This window comes from Glossina fuscipes, unplaced genomic scaffold, assembly GCF_014805625.2.
Source record: "Glossina fuscipes isolate IAEA_lab_2018 unplaced genomic scaffold, Yale_Gfus_2 61, whole genome shotgun sequence".
Classification (NCBI taxonomy): domain Eukaryota; kingdom Metazoa; phylum Arthropoda; class Insecta; order Diptera; family Glossinidae; genus Glossina; species Glossina fuscipes.
The window spans coordinates 644003-670396 of NW_023998433.1; the positions used below are offsets into that span (position 1 = coordinate 644003).

Consider the following 26394-nt stretch of genomic DNA (forward strand, 5'->3'; position numbering starts at 1 on the left):
TTAATTTACAAAAACCATTCCTTGTCTCCGCGAAAAGCTTATGAAAGTCAATGTCCCGCTTCCTACAGTCGGCACATGGTCAATGTAATTCTTTCCAAGGACCTAGAATTGTGTCTGCAGCACGGCCTGCAATACCTTCTCACTACTCATGACAATCACGCTAGCAAAGGTAACAAATAACGAATCGCTCAGAATCAGAGCCTATTTCGGGTCCACATGATGTAAATAAACTCTTCATGGCTGAAAGCAACAAAGAAAATACAGTTTGTGAAGAAACAGAAAACACAAAAGCTTGTCACATATTCAAAAATGGTCTCTTAAATTAGCACGATTAGAAACACAGAGAAAACAAAGAAAAAAACCAAGACAGATGTTTGGAAGCAACAACCCGCAAAAAAGAAGAGAGACATTTTTGGACGAGACCAGCAAGTATTGATCGCAAAAACCGAAACGATATGGTAGTGTATTAAATTTAATAAATTTCATATTTTGTTAAAAATGTTTATTTTAAATACAATAAGTTTTTCTCGTATTTATTATTTTGTTAAAGTTTCTTTGTAATAAACCACACTTTTGCAGTAAGCCGTTCTATAAGCTTCGGGCTGAACAATTTTTAAAATCAAATCGATTAAAATCATTTTCATGAAATAAAGTATTTTTTTTTAAATTATGGAAAAAGATTCTGTAAATATCAACACAAAAAATTCAACTTATTATAATAAATTTTAACAATTAAAATTAATTACGTTTTAAAATCGTATAAATTAACAAAGCAATAAAATAAGAAAGAAATTACAAAATTTCTACACACAAAGTAAAAGATACGACAATAGCGCACGTTCAGAGTTGCCATACTGCCATTTATTAGTATCAAATCTGAATCTTTATATATATACATTTGTTAGCCCGTCTGCCGATCTGCCTGTTAATTGCTGTGGTCAACGTTATATAGAATTATCCGCTTTATATTTGGCAAAAACATTCGAAGTTGTTACACGAGGGTGGAAAATGAAAATCATCATAAGAACGAAGAACAAAATGAAAAATCAAATCGTCATAAGGACTCGGTCACTGTATAATGTAAGGGCGAGTCCTTTTCCTGATTGAATATGTTTCGGCTTTCTTGGTTTTTTTTTTATAAAAATAGAGAGAATTAGCCACGCCAGCTCAATGATATAAAGTATGAAAAGTAAGGTTTCGCCTTTTTTTAGAATAACAGTGATGTGCATAAAAGATTCGACCACAACCGTGCATAATTTTTTTCCAGGATAATTAAATTAGAATGCGATATATTTGCCTACATTTATGACATCAAATTTCGATTTCCCTTCAAAGATTTTCAGGATTTCGGGTATTTAAAAGAAGAAGAGAAGAAAACTCGTTGAAGTTACTTGTAAGCAGATTGTGTTTCACCAATAAAATATAAAAACAAGCAGTTCATATTTTGCGAAATTAACTCATTTATTAACTCATTTGTTTTCAAAATTAGACTTACACCTTTTTCAAATAGAGCGGCTTATTTTTTTTTTTATTATATATTGTCTAATATTCTCAGAAACCATATAAAAAAGAACTCTTTGTCTTTGTTTTTTTATAGTTATTTTTAGTTTATGAATGATTGCTGACATCGATACCCTTTTAATATTTGAAACAGACTGCATTATATACATATTTACATTTTTCCTAAAAAGGAATGCAAAATGCTTTTTGTATCAAGATTTTCAATTTCAATTTATGTCACAACATAACTTATCGGTTAGTATAAGCAACTATATAGTGTGTGGCGGGAAAACTACTACTTTTCACTTTTTTGTTTTCAGAGTTTTTCAACTTTCATTTTCAGAGTTGCATTTTGAACAATGACCAATTTTTGTAAGTTCTGAAATTCTTTTCGTAAGTGCGACAATATGATTTAAATCATTAAATATAAATATATATTTTTTTAATTTTGTAACAAAAAGTAAACGATAAAAGATGTGACACATTCATCCCCAAACGTTAACTTTTGTGCACGTACAAGTCTTTTAGAAACAGAGGATATGTTTGCGTTCCATTAGAGGGACAACGTTCTCTATTCATTCACGAGGCCATTTAACCAAATACGAGCTTCATATCACTGGTACGAAACGTAACCGCGGGTTGATTGCTTTTCTCCAACTATGTTTGTATTAAATTCCACAAACAATGGCAAGGTCTAAACAATATATTTAAAAAAATGGTTTAAGCCAAATATATATCGAAAGTGTGTTTTATTTACATTTACTTTCGGACCCACAAAATGGATGATCTTGTATTTTAACGTGGCGAAAACTATAAGATCATAATAATGCGTTATCGTATTATAGGCACAATAATAATAATACTATTTTGGTGCTCGAAATTATGAGTTGTTCTCTCGAATTTATTAGCGAAAAACCGATTAATATAGGAACAAACATTTTTTATACTCTTTCCTATGCCGACGTCTTCTTGACTTGATAATCAATTTACCTCGATTTTGAAGTGATTGACTTAAGTTTACGCTAATCGCTTGGCGATATATATCTAATTATACTAACAAAACTGCCCGTTAACCTCATTAAGATTTAGACAAAGAAATTTATATTCTGATTGAACCTTTCCTACGCAGCAAAGTAAATTAGAACCTGTTACTGATTTACTGCACTTTAAAAGAAGGAGATGATAGTCTTGGCTACGTGCACTTTTTTGAAAATATTTGTATTAAAAACTATTAAAAGCTCTCCGGTGGGTCAAGTCGCACCTACACCACTTCGCTTAATATAGTTGTTCATGTAATGGGCTTTCAAAATAAGGCAAATGGTTGAAAAAGTGGTCCGTTCCGAAATATTTTCAATAGTCCTTTGATCAAAACGTGTCAATGTAGCAAATCTTAGCAAAACATTTCAACCGGTAGGTTGAACGCAAGAAACAACAAGACTAGCTTAAATCGATTCAGATAGCGATTCTGAATCGATCGGTATAATAAAAGGCGGTGGTATCTCAAATCGTCCTGGATATTGCATACGTTTGTACAAACTTAATATACCACAGATGGTGTAGGGCATACAAATGGTTTCGATTTTATTGTAAAGATTTTTTTTACTTTTAGAAAAAACCGATTAAAAATCAATCTTAAAATCCGGTAAACTAAATCAACCAAAACAATCGTACAACATTTTATTTGATAACATTCGACAACAACAATTTAATTATCGAAATTTAAAGCCAAACGATAGATAATTTAGGTACCTTTAGCGAAGGAGTACGTGATTAAAGTTTAACTTTTAAAAACTAAGTCGAATGGTACGACTCGCCATAAATTTGCATATCGTTCCTGAATATTTAAGAAATCCATAAAGACAATCAAAAAAAATTACAAACATTATTCCTTTAGTTTCTAGAGTAAGTACCTGTTGCGTTTGTATGCCTGGCAAGTATCGCCTTAAAGCACTGTAAATATGAGTCAAATGGATGATAACATTTCATTCTCGTGTACATAGTCGATGTCTACTTAAACTTTTTACTTCAAGTGATTGAGTGTTGAAATTACATCCTAATAGCGTTTAAAAAATGTTTTAAATATCCTGTCAATGCAATGAGAATTGGTTTTTCATTTTTTTTTCGTTAAGTTTCTCACTTGAAATGAAAAAAGAGAAAAACTATTATTATTTGCCTGCTAACTGTATGTATGAGTACTTGTATAGGCGTATAGATAGCACATTTTGGGGATAAAACATTTCTTCAAATCTAGATCCAAAGTATGCTTTATAGAATTCTCGGTGCATTTTTTTCTTTCGCTGTTGTAGAAAGAATAATCAATAAATGTATACCGTATGGACGTCCATATTAGATATAAAAGTGAGTACATACAGGCTGCTATTTTAGATTAAGTAGAAATACTCTAAATGTAACAAGTTAAACATGTTTCTACTTCGCGCTTATTAAATATGCGCAGTCTACAGTTTTTCAATTGAAAATTGAAGGCGTAAAGCGTAAGAAGTACCTTAAGGCAAACACGATGCGATGTGACTGTAATCTTGTAAAAAATAATGAAAGGAAACTGTGAGAAAACCATCAAGTTAACTATATTTGCACACACAAGTGCGCTTTCATTGTCTGCATTTCCGAATTCAGGCATTTGTTATATTCTAAAACTGCGAGTGTGTTAACAACTTTCTTAGGCTTTCACTAACAGCTAAACAACACACAGCATGTATCGGTATATAGTTTGTAAATAAAACGTAGAACCCAAAGGAAAACGTTCAAGGATTTACTTTTTCGCTGTTATATTACAAAAAAAAAAGAAAAAGAAGAGGAAAAAAAATCAAAGTAGGGTCTCCCCATTGAAAATCATATTTTTAAATTTAATAAAATGAAATCCGAATTTTTCTTGTGGTTTTTTTTTTTTTTGCCCTTCCTAGATTAATATGTAAATATTTTGTATTTTAATAGAATATAATTTTCATTATTATTATTATTATTTTTTTTTTTTGGCACATGAACTTCAACAGGGAGAACAGAAGAACAACATCGTTATCATTGTCCAATGCATTGCGGAATGTCGGCATAAAATCAAACCGAAATGATGTAAATTTTTTTTATCATTGCCTGGACTCATTGAGTATGATATAAACATTTTCACTTTTTTATATAAACGACAGAAAGTTAAAAATTAAAAAAAGCAAAAAACAATGAAAATAACAGTCGCTGTCATTCATGCCTGTTCGTGTGAAGTTGAAAAGTAGAAGTAAAAATGAAATAAAGAGCAAAATTTGAAATTCTGGGTCAGACTTGCAGGCACCGAACGAAAAATAAGTAAAATACAAAAGTATACAAAAGATTTCCGCACACATGTGCGCTTATTTTTTAAATCAACGATTAAGAATTTATATCAAGGCTCACGTTACAATCAGGTTAGCATTTTGTGATACCCACTTCGTCTATTATGATGCCGTTCACAAGGTTCTCTTCATATATTTCAACTGAGGGCAGATATTTATATCTCTGATTTTTAAAATACCTTTTAACAAAAAAAAAAAAGCCATAATAATCTTTTTCATAATATTATATCTGAGCATAAATCTGTAATAAAACATTTAAAATACAATATGTAAAGGTTGGAAAATTTTTCCCCTATTGACGGTGAAGTTACGCATCATTACGCAGCATCGAAATTCCGTCATTAATTTCTAAGAACTTCTTTTACCTACGATTATCGGCAACTATCTTTTTTCAATGCATTTCGACGTTTTCAGATGTAAAAGTGTGCAATTATTCAAAAATTGCTCTTTTACTCCTTCATATTTAAACTATCTTTAAGGTCCGCATGCGCTACAGATATCGATAAATAGTTTCTTAGGATGTCAGCAGAAATTTTAGGTCTCACTTAATGTAATAGCTGTACTTGCGTTTAAAGAGGCATTAGTTGAGAAAAATTGTTAAAATATATATTCACTGAAATAGTTTCCAGCATTTTGTACAATATGTTATCGTGCCGTAGGCAGCCATCCAATCATCGACCCATTTTTGCACTTCTTCAACTTTGTGGAGTCGCAACTGGTAATCAGAACGCGCCATGTCTATTGAGTGCGCTGGGTGTGGTAGAATTTTCTTTTCGAATTTTCTTTTTCAACTTGACAACTCGGATATGATGGACAGTTGAGTTATGATGGAGCAGCATCGCCATAAACTTCTGATCATGTTTGGTGATCTTCGGTAGCAGATTTCTTCAAATAAACAAACAAAAGTAATGAAGGTCGCATGGACGCTCCATGCGATTATCGTCGGCATACTCTGAATAAATCAGTAATATTTAATGAAAAACTTTTATTTTATGTAGAGAATCATGTTTACATGTACTCGTTGATTAAAATTAACAGAAGTACCTATTATTAGGCGCACAATTAAAATGTGTTGAAATGGGTTGCTTCGAAAAACGAACATGACGCGTTCGTTTTTTTTGAAATTTTCAGCGTAGCGAATTGGGACATTGGTGTTTACATTGTATAAGTTTCGGCTGTTTAGTAATTGTTGATCTAAGTTTGTCTGTCCATCGGTTCGCTTGTCCGTCTTATTTACTTGTATTCAACCTACAGGTCGCAGTTTTCCTGACATGTTTTGGATGAAGCAGTCTCCAGCAAAAGCAATGCAGGAAGTCATTTTCAATGTTGTCCGCGAATGTGTCCCAATTGTGGAAGAGTTGGCCTGTTCTGATTAGCATTACTTCAGTTGCATGCAATTATATTTAGCAGATTAACAGCTCTTCAAAGTTGAAGATGTGTGAAAATGGGTTGATGACTATTTCGTTTCGAAATAAATTTCTGTCGCAAGGGCATCTGCAAGCTATCCGATAAAAAGCAAAAGACCATAGATAATGATGGTGAATATCTCTGTTATTAAGCTTTACAAGAAGTATGTTTTAAATGAATTTGAATTTTATCGCAAAGTACACAGAAATTAACATATCGAACACGATACTTCCTCTGGCTTAGAAGTGCGAGAGAGAACAATTACCTGCGAATTTCACGAAGAAATTTTGCGTAGACGAAATGGGTTTTTTTTTTTTTTTCATTAAATTTTGTTGGGGGGAATTGCGCTGCATTATTTATTACCTAAGCTGAGAACAGGAGCAATTGAAGTCAGACGGAGACGTTTTTCTTATTCATCCTTAGTCTTCTAGTGTGGAGAAAATTTGCAGTTTAAAAATGTCTCGGATGTTTGCTACTCTTTAGTTTAGTTAATATTTAATAGGGATTTTCGGAAAATGTAGACGTATGTTAGGATATCTGTAGTCATTTGAAAACGGTTGCGGAATTTCATTTACTGCACCGTATTCATGGTTGTACTACTTTTCGTGAACATAGTATAATAAATCTTAGAGCACAGAGTTTTGCATCAATGTATTTAAATAATTCACTTCATAGACTGCTTCAGTAAACTTAGAGGAAAAATAAGAATCAAGGAAACGTTTATTAAATTATTTTTGAAAAATAAATCATTATTTACATCATTTAATATATTAAATAATTAATGCGCCCCTGTTTCATATATGAGCTTCCTCATCAATATTCAATGGTTCGTTGCGAACATTTGCGTACATTAAATTGACTGAACTGATCATTAAGTATTGAATGTTGTCGGAAAAATAATGATGACTGTGGCCAATAAGTTTGTTGGTGTCGTTAATTTTTCCTCTACAATAAAAAGTTGTTTTTATAAAAGCTATGAATAAAAAAAATTTAATTTTAAATTGCTGAATAATTGGTCTCCTTAATTAATAAAAAGTGCATCTTCTACTTTTTTTTTGTAACGAGAAAAAAGCATTAAGAGCCTAACGCTATGGCGCAAGTTACAGCTCACATTCAAAAAAAAGTATTACGTTGAATTAATGGTTCAAATATTTGACCAAATTATACGTAGTGAAGGCATCCATATCGACTGCGTTTTGCTTTTCTCAAATCGATTTTGTACGTGGCACAAGTAATTTTGATATGTCTTTAAGCTCGAAGATATGCTGCTTGAAGCGCATTGCAGTTTCTGTTGAGCCTTCAACTCGACTTTTTTCTTCGCATTCCAACATCGTCAACATAAGGCTGCAGTGTTGTGGTTAAACTAACGCAAATAGCCGCGAAAGAAGACATGGGTGTTAGTTATTTGCCAAAGCAAAAATTGGTTTCTAGAGATTTGATCTTCCCGATGATTTTCGCTCTGATCGATCGATTAATGTAGATTAAATTTTACTTTTAATCGAGATCGAGCATAACATTGACACACAATATTGAAATACAAAAGATTATGCATATCGTTTCAAGACTTGTACTGAAACTTATTAAGTATATTCATCTTCATATTTAATCGATTTTTTCGGTGTAGACTCGATGGAAAAATCTTTACAAACCGCACTTACATGGAAAGTTTTACTGGAAATTATTTTATCTTTCTTTCTAACTTATGCACACTAAGAGAAAAACTTATATTATATAACGCCACCTAATCAGTGTTATCATAGTTCTTTAGTGAGTCAACTTTTACTTTTCACTTATATATAGTTGTGGATATGCTATGTTTATTCAATGATTTATAACATTAAAAAGTAAGTATTGCAGACTTTTAGCATAAATTTGTTATATAATATCTTTTTTTATCCAATTGCTAATTAAAATATTTTTATTTTACTTCATTATCTGTTCCGTAGACAAATGAAGGGATATCGTTGCAGAATCTAACCCTGATCAAGTAAACTTTGTGTAGGCATAGACAGTCTTGAAAGAATATTTTTTAAAATAAAGTTAGGTTTCCTTCTGGTTTTTTTTTCTCGTTTAAGCATTGCGAACGACTGCAGATACAGATACTCTTAAGGCTAATTTATGGACAGCGTAGTAGTGCTGCTGTATTTTTTCACAAACGGAATGCAAATTATAAGAACTTGAGTAATTATAAAATAGGCCCAACATTGCGATCGTTGTAGTAAGAATCGTTAGAGGCTAAGTATACTTTTAGCTTTTGTTCACTTTGTCTTTTAACATTTTTCATCCAATTAATGCTATTTAACCAACATTACACCACATTGCGCGCACAAATATATATATATATATTTCATAAAAAAAACTACACAAAAAAACCTTTACTTTTAGGAAAACCAAAAAAAAAAAAAAAAAAATTAAATTGTGTGGCTTAGCGATTTCACTTTAAATTCTACTATAGCCCGGTTCGGTTGTTTAGTTAGTGCTGGTCTTGTGTTTGTACGCTATATGTGTTATGCTATATTTCGTTATAGTGTTAATAACGAAATGGTTCATTAAATTCTTTTATAACCGCCTCGTATATGACAGCCTTTTTATATATAATATACCATCATTGTAATTAGTTGTTGGTTAGACGCCTACAAGTTAAATATAATACTATTATTATACTAATATAATATAAATATAATAATACTTAATATAAAACAAAAAGTTCATTTCAAAATTTCAAAGCGTGCATTACTACGAAATTCAGAATTTGCATAATTGCTAACAATTCGTGTACACAAATATTTGAAAAGTGTATTATTCATAAACAATTTGAATGTTACCAAATTCTGTAAATTCGATATGTGTAAGAGAAAAGGAAGAAGGACAAAATTAAAACTAAAAAAGTCACATGTCTTCTAATGCTTGTAATTTATATAACATTTTTTTTTTATTTTACATAACGTGTTATACATAACGTATAACGATGTCGCTTTAAACCGTATACCCGTTAATATATACTGTTTAATCGTTCACGCATCCGGGCCTATAATCGTAATCATCAGAAATCATTTACGAGAATTGCTAATGAGCTTTGAGAAAATATTTTTGCGACTTGTAAATCTTAATTTAGCTTACATGACCTCATAGCTAAACGCTACATTTTCATAACTTGAAAGGTCAAAAAATATAAAGGCACCATAATTTCAAGAGAATATATTTTATGACGATAGCAGTATTAAAGGTTGATTTTTACATTTTTATATCATAACCAATTGTGGTCCAAGATTTATTAAGTTCATGGAGATGTGTACAATATCCAATAGGATGTATATCAATTAACTCAGAATCAATTTCTCAACCAATTTCAGCTTAGCTAAAAGTCTCTCCGTCTGTTTGTCTGCCTGCCTACGTATTTAACGATTACAAATTTTTGCGATATTTCAAAGACATTTAGTACATTGATGTATTTTCGATCAACGACCATATACTAAATAGGCTCACTTTTACGGTCATTCATAAGCGATTATCTGATGAAAAAAATTCTATTTTTAATACTTAATGAAAAAGTCAACGAAAGATTATATGTATGCGTTTCTTAAAATCCTTTCCTAGGAATATATTTATAAAATGTAAAAGTTTCTACGAAAATGGGATGTAATAATTTGGTATATGCAATTCGGTTCAATCCACTTAGTGGAGATATAAATTTACTCTACTAAATTTGAGGAATGTAGATCAATTTTTTTGACCTTTCTGCTCTTGAGATTCTCTTGGGCAATAGATTTAATATGGAAATAAAACTTGGAATTTTGTTTGGGTAAATTGTGTAGGGTGGTTTGTAGTGCTTAATCTTTACTCTCACACTATAGGATTTTTATATCCATCACTGTAAGTTGTGGGTATACTCATTTTGTTTTTATCCATAATGTATATAACAACCAACAGGAAGCTTCAGGGACCCTAGTTAGTATATATACTCGTATTAGGTATATATATTCGTGATCAGTGTGAAATTTTGAATTGATTTAGCCATGCCTGTCCGTTTGTGGGTTTGTGTGGTGCGTGTTGTTGGCACTCTCCTTGTCGCAAAAATGAAGATATCGACCTCAAATTCGGTAGAAACATTGTAAGTTTCTACACGCAAGTTGGCATTGAAAGTGAGCCAAATAGGTCGGAACAGAAGCGCGCAGTGGAGCGTAAACTGAACGCAACTCGGTTTTTTAAATAAAATTTTTAGATTTTTGCTCCTTCCTCGGAAATTATTAAAGTTAGAAAGTTAGTTACGTGCAAAAATGAAAACAATCGGCCATGAGCACACAAAGTTACAATTGATTAAATATTGTTTTTTTCGCCTTTTTGACATTTGCGGTTATTTATTATCAACAGGCAAACAAGACGGAATGCTTAATGCTTATTTTGTCGTCAAATGAAGATGCATTATGTGCCTACAAATTGATAAATTCTAAAATGAATATGGTGTACGCCGCAATTAATTTTTTGTTAATAATTCTTTTTTAATAATAAATAAAGGTATCAAATAAATGAACTTAGAGAGTAGAATGCGAAAAATATAGTGGTGGGTATGCAAGATTCGGCTTCCGCCGAATATAACTTTCTTGCTTGTTTTTAAATAAGAATACTACAATTTTCATTATTTTCATATTATTAATAAAGCTAGCAATGAGTCAAACTTGCTAGTGAATAAAAAAAATATATTTGTTATATAAATATTATAGCCGCTCATATGTATTTATTTTTAAATCATGAGTGAATATCTGATTGGAAAATAATATTATGGTTTATATATAAAGTAATCAGTGATAGATGTATATTCATTTTTAATATTCCATTTATATTATCCAAGCAGACCTCATGGGGTCATAAGACCCTATACGATAAAAATACTCTTGCATATATTTGTTAAGTATATATGTAAAGAAAATATATAGATTCGGCCAGAGTAAGATTATGAGTTAATTTCTTTATATTAGTGGTGCTTTGATACGTGTTTTTGCCCGTATATCTGCCTTCATATCTTGCTCTTTGTCCATTTTTTCATCTGTTTCGTTTCTTTCTTATATCTTATATCCGTATATTTAGCCACCTATCTACCTATCTACTCTCTGCCCACGGGTAAATGTACTTTACTTGATTTACCATTCATATCTTCGTCTGACTATCCACCCCCCTTACTGTTTACTCATGCAACTGAGGCTTCGTTCGAAAAACTAACTTATTTGGTTCTTCACGTTGTTTATCACAATAAGACCAAAAATAAGTCCATAATAAAAGTAATTGTATTTATTAGCCACTTACGATTCACTAAAGGTATCAACTTGAACTGAAAGTTGAAACATTCACTGGGCTTTAATAAACGTTTTGGCTGAAATTGGCACGATATTCTTGGTTGTCGCACAACCTAAATTCTTTTAGAAACTTTGCAAACTTTTTTCTTTTTTATTATATGACCAATAACTCACAGGATGAACCCTATTCGTGTAAGATGGTGACGATCGAAAAGAAGTAAGGAACGGGAAGACGTACGGAAGCCACATATAAATTTTAGGCAATTTTTCACACAGGGCACCTTATGTATTTATTTAACATGATCAACTCCACAGAGTAAATTCTGACCTATACTTATGCACCATAATTTTCTTAATTACTTAGAGTATTACACACTCGTTCTTATCATTAACTTATGCTATTTGAATTGTCGAATGCTCGTTAGGCATGCTATCGCGCCAAGAATTTCGAAGTTTTGTACAATAAGACCCTTAGCATATAAATTAGTAGGTGGCCCCACTATGACATCGTTCCTTTTCTCCTTCCTCTCCCCCAGCAATCACGAGCGTACCGTATGCATACATACAGTGATAAAAAGAAAGAGCCATATTTACGTCAAATGAATATGCGCAAATATGTTGAAACTTGTTGTAACCTGAACGGACAGTATTTATCGGTAGATCTATTATTAGAATTCATATATTATGACTTCTTCAAAATAGGTCGTCATATGGGCGGCGATAGTAAAAATGATCAAATCAAATCAAATCAAATCAAATCGAATCCGTGATAACATGTACCGAGAATCCAAAACATACCAGAGTGCTAAGTAGCAAGTGCTGTTGAAATACCTAGGGAATTGAACTATAAAAGTTGAACGCAAAAATGCATGTATAGGAATAAGACAAGCAAATGATGAAACGTCATGCATAAAACGATTCAGAAAATGATTCTGAATTAATTGACATAATAAAATGTGAGCGTGTCGCAGCTTATTCTCAATGTCGCGGACGTTCCCACAAATTTAATCTAATATCTTTACTATATCGTATTAGTTAGGCGTTAGATAAAATAAAAACCAAAATCTTTTCAATAAACTCGCAATTTATCAAGCGTTGATATTTGATAATGAACAAAACTTTAAATTATTTATAATATAATGTATTTTCACTTTCTTTATAATCTAATCATTATTTAAACGTTATCTAACTTTCAAGTTCAGATTTTTAAAAAATTACTTATTGTTTATTGCGAACAGCTATTGCTATTGTTAACAGTTCATATTTCTTCTCGGCATATATTGTTTAGAATAAAGAAAATTTTGCAATCGCTCATCAATCATTTCATTCGTGTATGTTTCGACAATTAAAAATTTAGTGCGCCGTGAACATTTGCTTATAACAGTGCCAGTGTCGTTTACACAAACTTATAAATGACGCAATTGTTCGTCTTGCCGATATTTTTACGATAAAACATTCTCGCAGTAATGAAAAAATTTCATCAATGACATGAAAATAATTAAAATGGTTAATTGTAATAATACGATTAAAAATAGCAAAGTGAAAAACATCAGTTCAAGGGATCGGGTAAAGCTATGGAAACTATTTCGCAAAGGTAAAGGAAAAATTTTTAATTATTATTATCAAATTAAAAATTCTTAGATTTCTTTGCATACAAACAGTTAACAAAAAATAAAATATAAATAAACAAAATGTAACCTTTTTTTTAAAAAATTTAAAATTTTTGCATTAAGAAATTTGCTTTTAATAAATTTTTCATCAATCATTGTTGTTCGACCTGGGACATATTGCGTGGGCAGGTCTTTCGATTTACGCCAAATTTACTTTCAAACTGTTTTGCAAGACATCAGCAATCGAAAAATTTATGCCATTATCAACATTTTTGCTTACATTCATCCTTACGCTTTCGTGTGTTATTGGTCCGGGAAGATTTCAAAGAGTAGTGAACACATTGTATTCATTTATTGATAACAATTTCAAACTTTGTCTCAAGTACGCAAAATTTTGCTTGATTAAACGCATATTACGATATAAAACTTGAATGACTTTCAAGCGTACCCTTTTTCATGGTTACGCGACGAGCCTTGACAATATGATTCGAAATTAATGTAAATATAAAATTACAATAAAACAACCAAAACCGAATTTCTCTACAAAAAAATGTATTACTCCAAGTTGTCTGATAATATTAAGCCTAGAAATGAGATCCCAATCAATTAAATATTTATAATCGGCAATTAAGCAGCATTATTTCCCATATTCAGATAATCAATAGTTCTCGGACTAAATAAAAATTGATCCAATCAGTCTAGCTTTTCGCTAACATTTCGATCTCTTTTTTTGTACTCATCACCGAAAAATAAAGGGCATATTTAATTTATCAGAACGTCCAGACGGAATCTTCAGACACCCCGAGAAATATACAAATATTTTTTTTCAGCATCAAATTTTGAGTCGATTTAAGCATGTCCGTCTGTCCGCTTGGCCGTCTGTGTAATATATGTTGTAAACCTTCACATGGCCCCAAAATTAATCCTTGTTCCCACAAGGTGTCCCCACCAGATGTAATTAGCTCGAGTTCTGAAGAAGCATCGCCAATTAACATTCGTTGATATCTTATCTGAGATTTAATTGAATTGATCGCGAACTGAAGCCACAATAACCCTCAAGTTTTTGCAGTAATAGATTATGATCAACAGTATCAAAGGTCTTAGAGGAATCAATCATTACAACAATGGTCCAATCCTCCTTATCATACCTCGGACGAACGTCCTCTATAACTTTCAGCAACGCCGTATTGCAACTATGCCCACATTTGCAACCCGATTATTAACCACTAAGTAAGTTCTTATAATTCAAGCGCAATACAGTCTGATCAGCTATTAGGCGTTCAAAAACTTTTGATGGAACGGAAGGATACTAATCTTCAGAAAGAATAGACGATGCCTTTTTTCCAATGGGAGTCGCCTTCTTCGCTATATCCCAACATTCGGAAAATGAGTAAGTTGTTATTACGTGATTGAATACATGACTCAAGGGCGAAATAACACTTCGGAGAACCAACTTGATAAACCTGATACCAATATTGTCTTCGTTAATATAACTTGATTAGTGCTGCCGAAACATAACTTCCGAGTTGGCAAACAGGGATCGGTTACAGTTAGATTTCAAGAAGTAGCCATTCAGTATTCCGTGGCGAACTTTGCACACTATAAATTCTTTCAAAGCGACTCAGAAGGAAGATTGACAATTAGCCTAATAAAGTAGTCTTTTCCTGTGCCTGGTAACATTGTCAATCCTATTCCTGCACTTAAGGAAAGCCTCGCAATTAATCGCATTAGGGCTGTTTTTATTAAATTTTGTGAGCCCCGTTACGAAGTCTAGTTGCCCTTTTGACTTCACTGGAAAACCATGACGACTTGGAGATAGTAACTTCATATGTCTTCCATGACACATGCTCATTAAATAGCAAGGACAGGCAATACATAAAGTAACAGAAATTAACATTGACACCGGCAATGCACGAAACATTGCTTCAGCAAACCTGCACACAATAGCCACTGCATATCATTCATCAAAAAATGTCTATAACTACACAGCATCTGTTTATGGGTATCACAACTGATGTAGATATCGATAATAAGAACCAATATCCCGTGATCACATATCCCACCAAGTATCAATTGGTCATAATGAATTATTAGCGAACTATCAGAAACACAAATGAGGTCCAAAACAGCCGGCTTAAAACGTGGTCCGGAGTTTAGCAATTGCAACCCAACAGTTGATATAGAGCCACGCAACCCATTGGAGTGTGACTCCCACTTTTCAGTGCAAGTCTGCATTGAAATCACCACAAAGTATTACTTTGGGCTTAATTATCAACGGACCGGCAATCTTAATCACTGGAATCTTGATAATATCAGCGAACGGGGAGTGCCTCGATTGCCCAATTCCACTTCGACTAACTTTCTTTGTAATGCTGTTCAATTTACTTTATATTTTACGCAAGCAACTTATTAAGCGAGTCACTAACTCCGTTAAAAGTTGCCAGGACTTTGATACTTTCACTAAATTGATTAACGACCCGTTCAAAGCTTTTCCGGAAACTCAATAGTGTCGTTGGAACGATTTTTTAAAGCATTTTCCTGCTCTTGCCTATCTATAATTCTTCGCAATGACGACCTGATCTCGGAAGTGGTTGATCAAATATAAAAAACAAAAAATTATTAACTTCTTACCTGGATTTTTTAGAGCTGATTTTTTATATTTTGTAAAGATTTTCTAAACATTTTATTTTTATATTTTCGCATGAAAGAAAAGCCTTTTGATTAATTTATAAAGAAATCATTTTCCAAAATGAAGGTATGATAAGAAATATTAAACCAAGCCATCTATACATCGATAGCTTTATTAATAAGTGATTACTTTACACAAGTAAGTGGATTGGGACAATTTTTGAATATAAAAACTTGTATATATTTTGATTACATAGAGGTTCAATATTTTTTCAATTTTAAAAATTTTGATTTGATTGTGAGAAATTGATTGAAAAAATGTTAGGAAATAATTTTATGTACGTTCTATATAATTGTATCACATATTATAGTTAGTCCAATGTATAACTATGTTGAGCTGCCTACTCTCATCGCGAGTTTAGTCATCTATCACTTTTATCATCATTTATTTACTTTTTCTTTTTTGACCCTTTGGTATATGCAAGCAAACTTGCTTGTCTCTACGGAGATGTGAAAAATTAAATATTTTTATTTCATGCACGATAATTAACACAAATGTATACATTACCGCAACTTTATGTTCATATGCATGTGCTTGCATATGCATTTGGATCGGACCCAAAAATTGCACACATATTAAGATACAAGCATAGGTGTGCATTGTCCTTCGTTTTCATATAATTTTACATAAATTTGTTCTACCATGTAATAAATGTTGTTTTGCTTGAATCTTTCTAAAATAGGTTTGATACTCAAATTAATGAACATTATAATAATTTCTTAGACGATTACTATTTTTGTACTGTATTTTGTACTCTATTGTTACCTTGTCTATAATTAGCTATTTACACATTACATCACATATAGTGTAGGGTATATTAAATTTGTGCGGACGTGTGAGTAGAAGGTTTTAAGATAAACCCATCTCATTTTTTTGTATTGGTCTAGGAATGTCTGTCCGTCTGATGTTTGTCCATGTATTTTTATGTTCAACCTGCAGGTGACAATTTTTGCGAATTTATGGCAAAATGTGGTACACTGCCGTTCTTTGATCCAAGAACGAACGCTAATGAAAATAGGTCGAATCATACCGAAACGTGTCAGTGTACAAAGTTTCACGAAAATATCTCAAAATATGCGGAGTGTAGATTGTACACAAGAATGTACAGACTGGACAGACATCGCATGGCTAGATCGACAGGATTACAGAAAAGCTTAAATCGATTCAGAAAGGAATCTTGAATCGCTCAGTATAATAAAAGGTAAGGATATCTCTCACCACACAAATGGTGTAGGATGTAAAAACTGAATTTCTGAAAAATTTAGAATCATTTTCCTCCACTTATGAAAATTAGACTTCACTTATAAGCAAGCAGCGAATGTTTAAATGCTTATGGGATGCATTTTTGCGCTAATATGTCTGTGACTGGTAAAGAAAGAAAAAGTACACGAAAGATAAAATGTGATCAGAGTCAGCTTGAGTATGTTATATTTATCTTGTTTATATAGTATATAATTTACGAGGGGAACATAAATCTTCGACTTCATCTCAGAGCATAGTTTTGATAGACAGGTTTCAATATCACCATGTAATGTAGGCATTTAATCTTCGTTGCTAATTTATGAAGAGTTTAATAGAGATGAGCAAAAATGCGTTCCAAATGCGTATCCAAAACTATACTGACCTGAAACGCGTAACTACAGTACTCTGTTGAAAAAGAAATTGGAAAAATTTTCTTTAATTTTCGTGGTAGTATATATTGCGGGCAACTATTCATTTTTTTTTTATTTTTTGTTTTTTTGATCATGATCAGTGCGTTTTCTTATACTGCACTTTTTCAAAATTTTTTCAATTAGCTTTAGCTTGCTTCAGGCTATTCTTGAAATTCAACGATTAAAGACCAATTTATAATATTGACATGAAGTTTGGCACAGAGGTCAGTGGGGAAATTGTACGTGAGACACATCTAAGAAAAGAAAATGTTTAAATAAATTTTAAACGGAAAACTCTTACGATCTTTTAAACAATATATATAATGACTGAATATATATTTATAAAATCTCTATCAGCTTGCAATTCTATGCCTTGCAAACAATACGCGTGTACGTACTAATTGCACATATATAAACATAAAAGATATAAAGAAAAAGTTAAATAAAATCTGTTTGCTGGCTTCCTTATTAAGTTTTTAATGAGAAATGAAGGATAAATACTACCCACCATAAGTTTAGAGGATATTAACATTGATTTTACGATTTAGAAATGGAAAAATTAGAAACCTGCGAGTAAAATACAATTTTTATGCGCATTACATTAGTATATTTGGGTACATTAATTACTTCGTTCCGTTTGTAACAGCATTATATGTAATTTTTAGAGACATTGAAGTCTGTATTCGTTCATAATCAGCTGAGTTCTCACGTAGCTTGCTTCATCTGTCAAGATTAGATGATATTGTTGCCTAAGACATTTGAAAAGAATAAAAAGTAAGTAAGCAAATTAATTACATTCGGTCATAACCGAATTTTTTGAATCCATCACCGTCACACTAAAAAAGAGAAAGAAGAGAAGGTAAAAGAACTAAATTTTAATGCTCTACAATATGGAGTGGGCGCGGTTGATTTTTTCTATTTTCGAAATAAAGGTTTTTGTTGAATAGGCGTATGGGTGTTGTAGTTGTAGTAGTCATGTTCCTACCCATAATTGTGAAAAATTGCAAACAATTATAGCTTTGTCTATAATATATAAAATAGTATGAATTGTTTCGGGAATGCCTTACATTTTGTATCTGCATTGAGGGGAACAAAATCGCGAAAAATAAACAGTCACTTTTTTTTTGTTTAAGCTGTTGAGTGTTTAAAGTTCGCTCTCAAGCTGTTAAAAAGTTTGTTCTTGTTTTTGTTTTTAAGAGCCTTTTAGTTTTTATTCTTTCCTTTTGTTTTTCAAAAAAAAAAAAAAAAAAAAATATTCATAGACATTAATTCATTCGTCCTTGTTATCCTTAGGTAAACATAGAAATGAACAAGAGGCTTTGGACTTTTTCTTTTTATACGCATCACCGAAGGGTGAGTGGTATATTCATCTTGTTAAAACGTTTGCAGCGCCCAAAAAGAAGCATCAGTATATAGATTCCGCAAAGTATATATATTCTTGACTAGCATCAAATTCTAAACTGACTTAAGCATGTCCGTCTGTCCGCCTAGCTGTCTATACGTCTGCGTAAAGTCTGCTGCAAAAAGCGACTTCAAATTTAAGAGAAACATTGCAAATTCAATGCAGATTGGTATTGAAAATGGGCCAAAACGGTCGAAGGACAAGCCCACAGCGGCACGTAAAGTGAAAACATCTCTGTCTTTCAAAAGGAATGAAAAATTGATTCTTCGCTCGTTTACTCATAAACTGTAGAAGCCAAATGTACAAAAGTTTGACCATACACTCTATGGGCGATGTTGTAAGATCTGTCCAAAAATGGGAAACGCCACGCCTATCCAATATTATAGGGTACTAATATTTAATTCTCTTTCTAATACCTTTATAATGGACAGAAACAATATTTAAAGCATATAAATTCTTGGCCAGTTTTAAATTTAGAATACGCCTAAATATGTTTTCCTGTTCTTCTGTTCGTCTGTCTGTCTACGCAACTGTATAGTAATTGTAGTACAAATTTTCCCGTTAGCGAAAATGAAAATATCGCCTACAAATTTGCACAAGAACTTGGAAGCGACATAAACTTTTCCCCGGAGACGTCTACAACGCCCGCACACCTATGCGGCAAAAACTTTTATATTGAATGTATTTCATGTATATGCATATGTATATTTCTGTAGAAAAAATCAGTCGCGTCCATTCCGTATTGTAGAGTAGGCAAATTTAGTTCTTTTACTTTTTTTATTTCGTTTAGGATAAAGGTGATCGGTATAAAAGATTCGGTCACGATCGAATATGACTTTCTTATTATTTTTTTTTTTTTCTTTCCTTTTATTCATTTTAACTACGTAGAGCACAATAGAAATTTTTAAAGAACAAGACAAACAATATTACGTTGAGAGACGACTGCAATAAGATAAGTATAAAAGTAAAAGCAAAATAAAATAGTAGCAACAAAAAAAAAAAAACCAATTTATTGTTATATAAACTGAATTAATGCAAAAAGCTCTCAAGTAAATTATTAGGAAAAATGAATTCAGTTTAACGGATAGTAAAAGTTGTTAAAAGAAAAAAGTAAAAAATAAACAAAAAATCATAAAGTGTACCTGTTCATTAAATTATTGTTATTCTTCAACATAAGATGATGTTTGAACCCGCACGGAGTGTGCTTGGGTAGAAATCACTTTGGCCCAATCACAAATTTCACTGGCACAGTTATTTGAAATTCTTTTTGTAATTTTGTCGTAGTTATCAGCAATTTCTTTTTTTCTCTTCGTTTTTTTTTTTTTTTTTTTTTTTTTTTTTTTTTTTTTTTGTATAGTGCTTTTCGTTGAATAAGTTTATTTGATCGGATCTGGTTTTTCTTTCATTTTTGTTTGGTGTGGTTTTTCATTTTCAAATAAGTTTATTTTCTGGGTCAGACCCTGAGGTATATAATCTTTAATATGTTTATTTTGCTAACAAGACCAGAAAAAAGTTTTCAAATTTTTTTTTTTTTTTGTTCTTTATTTTCATTTCTGCTTTAAAAAGCGTAAACGTTTTGTGTCACATAAGATTTTAGGACAATTTGGCATCTTATCAAATTGTGGTTATCTGGCAGATTACACATAAGATTAGTGGCAAACATGAACCCATACTTTTGTGCATCAACAAGAGAATATTTTTTAAAAAAAATTGACTTGAATTAAGTTTGATTTTCACAGTTATGAGCGAACGAATTTTTTTTTCGCCTTTTTTTCTCTATATAGTTGTAAAGATGATATTTGTAAAATATATCAAGTAAGAAAATCATATTCAGTTGCCATCGAATCTTTTATAGCCATCATTATTATCTTAAAAGATGATGGTATTATAACGGATGGGCGCCACTTTCTGGTTTTTTCTATTTTCAGAATAGAAGTGGAAATTTCTAGGGTGCATTTGTTGTACTTTATGAGTAATAAGCAAAAGACACAGAAAGCGAAGGTGATGATAATTTTTGTTGCGTGGGCGTTGTAAATGTGTTCTTTGACCGGTTAGGGCCATTCTCAAATCTGTAGGTGTTATCCTCATTTTTCGAATGGCAGACTATTTACCCCAGATAACAAACAGTTAGACAGACGGACAAATGAACAGACGAAAATGCTTAGATGTATTCCGATTGTGAAACTGGCCAAGAATTTATGAATTTTGTGAGGTTCTTAAAGCTTGCTTCTGCACGTTATAAAGGCATTGAAGAATAAATTAAATTTTGATAGACTCTAGCGTTGCGTAGGCGTGGTTAATTTTTTGTGGTGTTTGTACATACACTACAACATCGCCCATAGAATATACGTTGAAAGTTTTGCACATTTATTTACCGTAATTTATGAGTGACGAGCAAGAGCAAACTTTCTTTTCTTTTTGAAAAACAGAAATCTTCCGACTGCATGTAATTCTTTCGACCGGTTTGGCCAATTGTCGAAATTTTTGATTTCTCTTTAAGTCGACAACTTGATTTTTCCGACTAGTAGAATGTTTCCAACAGACATTATATAAACGGCCAGACGGACAGATAGACATGCTTTAATCGAAGGAGAATTTGATGCTGATTAACAAGATTTCTACTTTTGGGTGGTCTATGAAACTTTCTTCTAGCCGTTGCTATCCTTTTGACACAATAAATATATTCCCCAACCGTCGGTGATTGTTATAAAAAAGCGTGAAATGTTCAATCGATTTTAACTTTTATCATTTTGTAGTTTGCGTTGAAAAGTCTCCGGATTTTGTTATAATTTAAGTGTGATTAGATTTACAAAATTGTACCCGAAAACCTTATCGTTCATTCCGAACTTAGCAAATGCGGTACTGAGCTAGTCAAAAAGCTTAAGAGCCTACGGCCTCGACTAAGCCGTCTTTAGTTAATCGACGAAGATCGATTACCGCATGCTGCACTTTATTAATGATTTTTTTAGTGCGGAAACTTTCTGGAAGTTTAGTGTATTCTTCGTCGAAAGGGTTTGAAGACGGAACATTACTTCGTATTATATTTACTTATAGGGGCTTTACAACTTTTTTTAGATATTGTAAAGGCAATAAAAAAATCCTATGTCGATGATAAGTCTAAGAAACTTTTACTTTGTAAAAAAAGAAAGCATCATCAAGAATCGCGAAAGCAACCCACAGCAATGACTATTATGTTTAATTATACGCTAATTTTTCTTTTCCGCATAAAGTATTTTTGAGCAGAGCTTGTATTTAATTAATTATAATAATATGCGGCGTGTGTACGAGTTACGACACAATGACATAAATACATTGGCATTATTAAAAATAGTTAGAGTTCTTTTTCTGTTTATTTTTAAGTCTTTAAATTTCTTTGTTATATATGTATATAAATATCAAAAGTGGACTAGGCGACGGACACCATTAAATACCCTACACAACTTAGCTTAATACAGTTATTCATATAACGATTTTTCAAGATATTGCGTTACATAGGATCGAAAAAGTAATCATCCTTGTGCCAAAATATGTCGGCATACCAAATCTCATTGAAATATGGCGAAAATTTCGCCGTCAAATGGAAAAAGGGACAGAGAAACAAACAAGCTTCCGAGTCACTGTCTGAATCGATTGATATAATAAAAGGTCTATCCCAAGTTCTTTTGGTTGTTGTATACTTCATCCGCACAGTCCCAATGTAACTTTATACCACAAGTCGCGTACGATATAATAATATAGGCATTTAATCAACCAAGGACTAGGGGCTGTAACTGTAGGGGGACTAACAACACGGGTAAGTTCATAACTACTTGTTTAATTTTTCGAACAGTCTAGCGTGAGGATTTTTGATTATTATTCAAATTCTTTTTATACGCTACTTGTTGTAAATAAATCACGCTGCTTTCAAACTTGATTCACGAACTAGAAACATGATCATAAGCACGAAGACGTTGTTTATTTCGATTTTCGCGTTAGTGCGAATTCTAACAATAGATTGCCAAATTGCTAGATGTACGAAATTAAATCTGCGGAGAATGTCATGTTGGAAATGTGTCCAATTATGTCAATTATGTTGTGAAAACTCTGTTACCTATCCTGCAGAACAAGTATATCCTATGCTGTGTGTGTAGTGCTTCTCGATCGTAGTACCATTAACTTCAGTTATTATGGATCAATTTGGACTGTAATTCCAAAGTTTAAACTTTCTATATGTAAAACATCGATTTATCAATTATTTTTCGATATTTATAAATACTCCAAGAGTTTGTGTGTTCGTTTCAATTCTTATATTTTACAAAAGCTTCTTCCATTTCAATCGATAAGACAAACGGATGGATATCAAATAAACAAATTTGGAACTTCATCTTATTCGAACATATAAATGCACTAAAAGGGTTCTCTATTATATCTACTTCTCGCTGATGCAATGAAGACTTGCTCTGTAATTGTGTGAATTTCAGTGTCAATTACAAAACAATTTGCCATTGGCTGTCTTTTTTCTCACAATCCAAACGCTAGTGTTGCTGAAAGGAATTCGCATGGATAATAAATAAAATGCGATTTTAATAACTATAAAAAAGCAGAAAAACTAGAAATTATTTTCGGTTTAAGCCGACGCAAAGAGAAATATGTGTATATATACAACGATGCGAATAAAAATAATGCTATCGTATACGAATCTACGGTATTTAAAAATAATTGGGTTTGAAAGAAAAACTTCATTTCAAAGTTTGTCTACTTCAGAGAAGTTCGTGGATAGTAATCGTTTGTACAGTAAATGGATGGACTAATTAGCTATTTAAGCTGCTGAGTTACATATACTTTTTCTCGACTACAGATTTTCTCCCTACCCGCATAGACGCTAGAGTTCGCTAGCCTTATGAATTTAGAGCATTGATATATGCATTGATTTAATTTCTTCCTTATGGACATTTTTCCGTACATTCTATTCAATCGAATTTTCAAACATGAGGCCATATAGTTTGAGTTAGCATAGAATGCTTTTCGGAAGATACCCATTTATAGCATTTAAGCGTCCGAACATTCAAGAAGACAATATAATTTATAGGTATATCTTCTTTATCCAAAAACTTGTCCACTTTCTCCAGTTGTTTATGTCATTTTTCAGAAATGCACATTACCCTCCAAGGTGTATGAACAATATATCTCCCTTTATCTGCGAGAAAAATGATTCTCAAGATTCGCATATAATTTTTTCCGTACTGCATTTTTTACAGGACTATTACGTAAAATATTCGTAGCCCCTTTTTTTTTTGTAAATAAAAAATGCACTTTTTGCATTATTTGAATTTTTTCGCTTTATTCTTAAATCTACACAGGACAATAAGTTCCATTCTTTCGTGACTGGATTACATTTACGAGAACGTTACAATCATTATTTATTAATATATGGATGGCATTTTGGTTTCCGATATTGGCGATGAATTTAAAAAGAGTACGAGCCATTGGTTCCGAAACTTTGAAAATGTTTTTGGTGTTGGTGAGAATTACAATCGTCCCTTTTCAGCATTATCTCCTCTTTTCTTTCAGGCTTCATCAATATTTTTACATGTATAAAAACTATACTTCCCATTATATCTATTTGCTTCATTTAACGTAAATTTCAAATATAATTAAATTTTCAAGTTAATTCGTTAAAACATTCAAGGCGAATCGTACGTAAACGCCTTCACAGTGAAGAAAATAACTTCTTTTTTTCATGTGATAAAAATTACGATTTTTTACTAGTCTTCAGATCAAATGAAACGTAACCTGATTTAAGCAGCATGATGCATGCAAATATGGCCCGATCTCTTGAAAATGTGCTTACACTTTAATCGATTATCACTTTACCACTTTATCTGTCAAATGACTATACTTTGTAGGTACAATAGCATAGATTATTTTTTACGGGCAATGAATTATAGGATAAATTAGGCTTTTCGCAAGCCTGGATAAATTTTATCACATTAATAGTGTGATCAAAAGCAAATGTAAGAAACCTCCCCGACGCTCACACTCTATACCAAAAAGTTCCTGATGAGATTGCGAGATTTTTGCGATAGACTATAAAAAAGAAAACATAATACACAAAAATATATACAAATATATAAATATATAAAATATATATACAATCTATATATAAAATCATATATAATACAATATGCACAAAAAATCATATATACGTATAAATATATATGCACTTGGGAATATTACGATTCGTACTTACGAAAACCTCAAACTCTGGATACTAAACAACAATATCAATCCACCGAAACTTAAAAAATAACACAAATGAGGTTTCATCTGCGATGAAGTCGTCAATGCCTAATATGGTGAACCTTCTCTTAAGTGAGAATCCGTTTACCCATGATGAGCTGAAATGAATCTCATTTGTTGTACACATACTTTCTGCCTTCTCATGCATGTCTACATGCAAACAAAAATAACTTTATTCAGATCCATCGGTAGCTTCATACTCAGTATTAAGAAGGACATGGTGAACCTAATTTCAAAGTTGTTTCATCTCTTCTGCTTACGTAACTATGTTCAGGATGTCAGAAGTTCTTGCAGCTAGCGCCAAAAAAGGACAAAGTATTTGGATTCGTGTTGAGCAGAGTGGAACATCATTGCATTGCATTGAACAAAACTTCTATATATATTCTAGGAAATGCAATCATTGACCATTACCACAAACCCTTACAATCCACTCAACACAACAATTATAGTGTGGCTTTAGATGAGTCTAGCTCTTACCAGAGCGGGCATATGTCTGTCCATATAAAGTACCTTCATCTAGTACTCAGGGAGTGTTTAAACTTGGGACGGTGAGAGGCGTTTTCTCACTTCGTATGTTATCGGGCTCTCTGTGGTTAAGAGTTCACGAAATCTAGGTTAAACTTCTAGAGACATATGTTCTGTTGATATTTATAAAAACATAGCAAATAAATCAAAACATAAATAATAAATAAGTACTTCTTTACTGGGAGTTAATAAAATTTTATTTAAATAACTTCTATGGCATATGTTCACTCCAAGTGTTAGTAAAGCTTGTAAGTGCGGATGCATAACATAATGCTTCTCTTTCTTTTATTTCACGTCGCTTGAGTACTATTGATATCTAATTCCAAAAAAGTGTAGAGATTTGATTTGGTTCGTGAAGATGGGGTAAATTGGCGGTGACTTAAAAGTCATATAAAAACCTACGTTTTCTGAGCGTCGAAAGATAAGAAATTAAATAAGCATTATTTGAATGAAACAGGCTGCTCCGTAACCAACCGTAACGTTTATTTAGCGATTAGGTAAATAAAAAACTTCTTTTAATTAATTTTCGCTGCTGGAAAGTCTTTCTTAAGGAAAGGGAAAAGGATATGTAAGCCGTCTCTACGATATTATCTAACCTAATTAAAAGCATTAAATTGGACTTCTTGACTATTCAACGTAAATTACAAGTTTTGTTTTAGTTACTTATACATAGAATTGTGAATTTGCTTTTGTGGTAT

The 26394-nt window shown here is 32.1% G+C and overlaps 1 protein-coding gene across 4 annotated transcripts in view; it reads left to right on the forward strand.

The window, feature by feature from the left end:
* LOC119637989 (protein nutcracker-like) overlaps nucleotides 1-26394 on the forward strand; it is a 91066-nt gene that overhangs the window by 37769 nt on the left and 26903 nt on the right. Inside the window, exon 1 of one of the 4 annotated variants that reach the window (XR_005247361.1) lies at nucleotides 12719-13133. The exons of the other annotated variants lie outside the window; for them this stretch is intronic. The gene's annotated coding sequence lies outside the window, so the exon portion shown is untranslated. Of the gene's footprint in view, nucleotides 1-12718; nucleotides 13134-26394 lie in introns of those variants that run through there. 4 annotated transcript variants of the gene reach the window in all.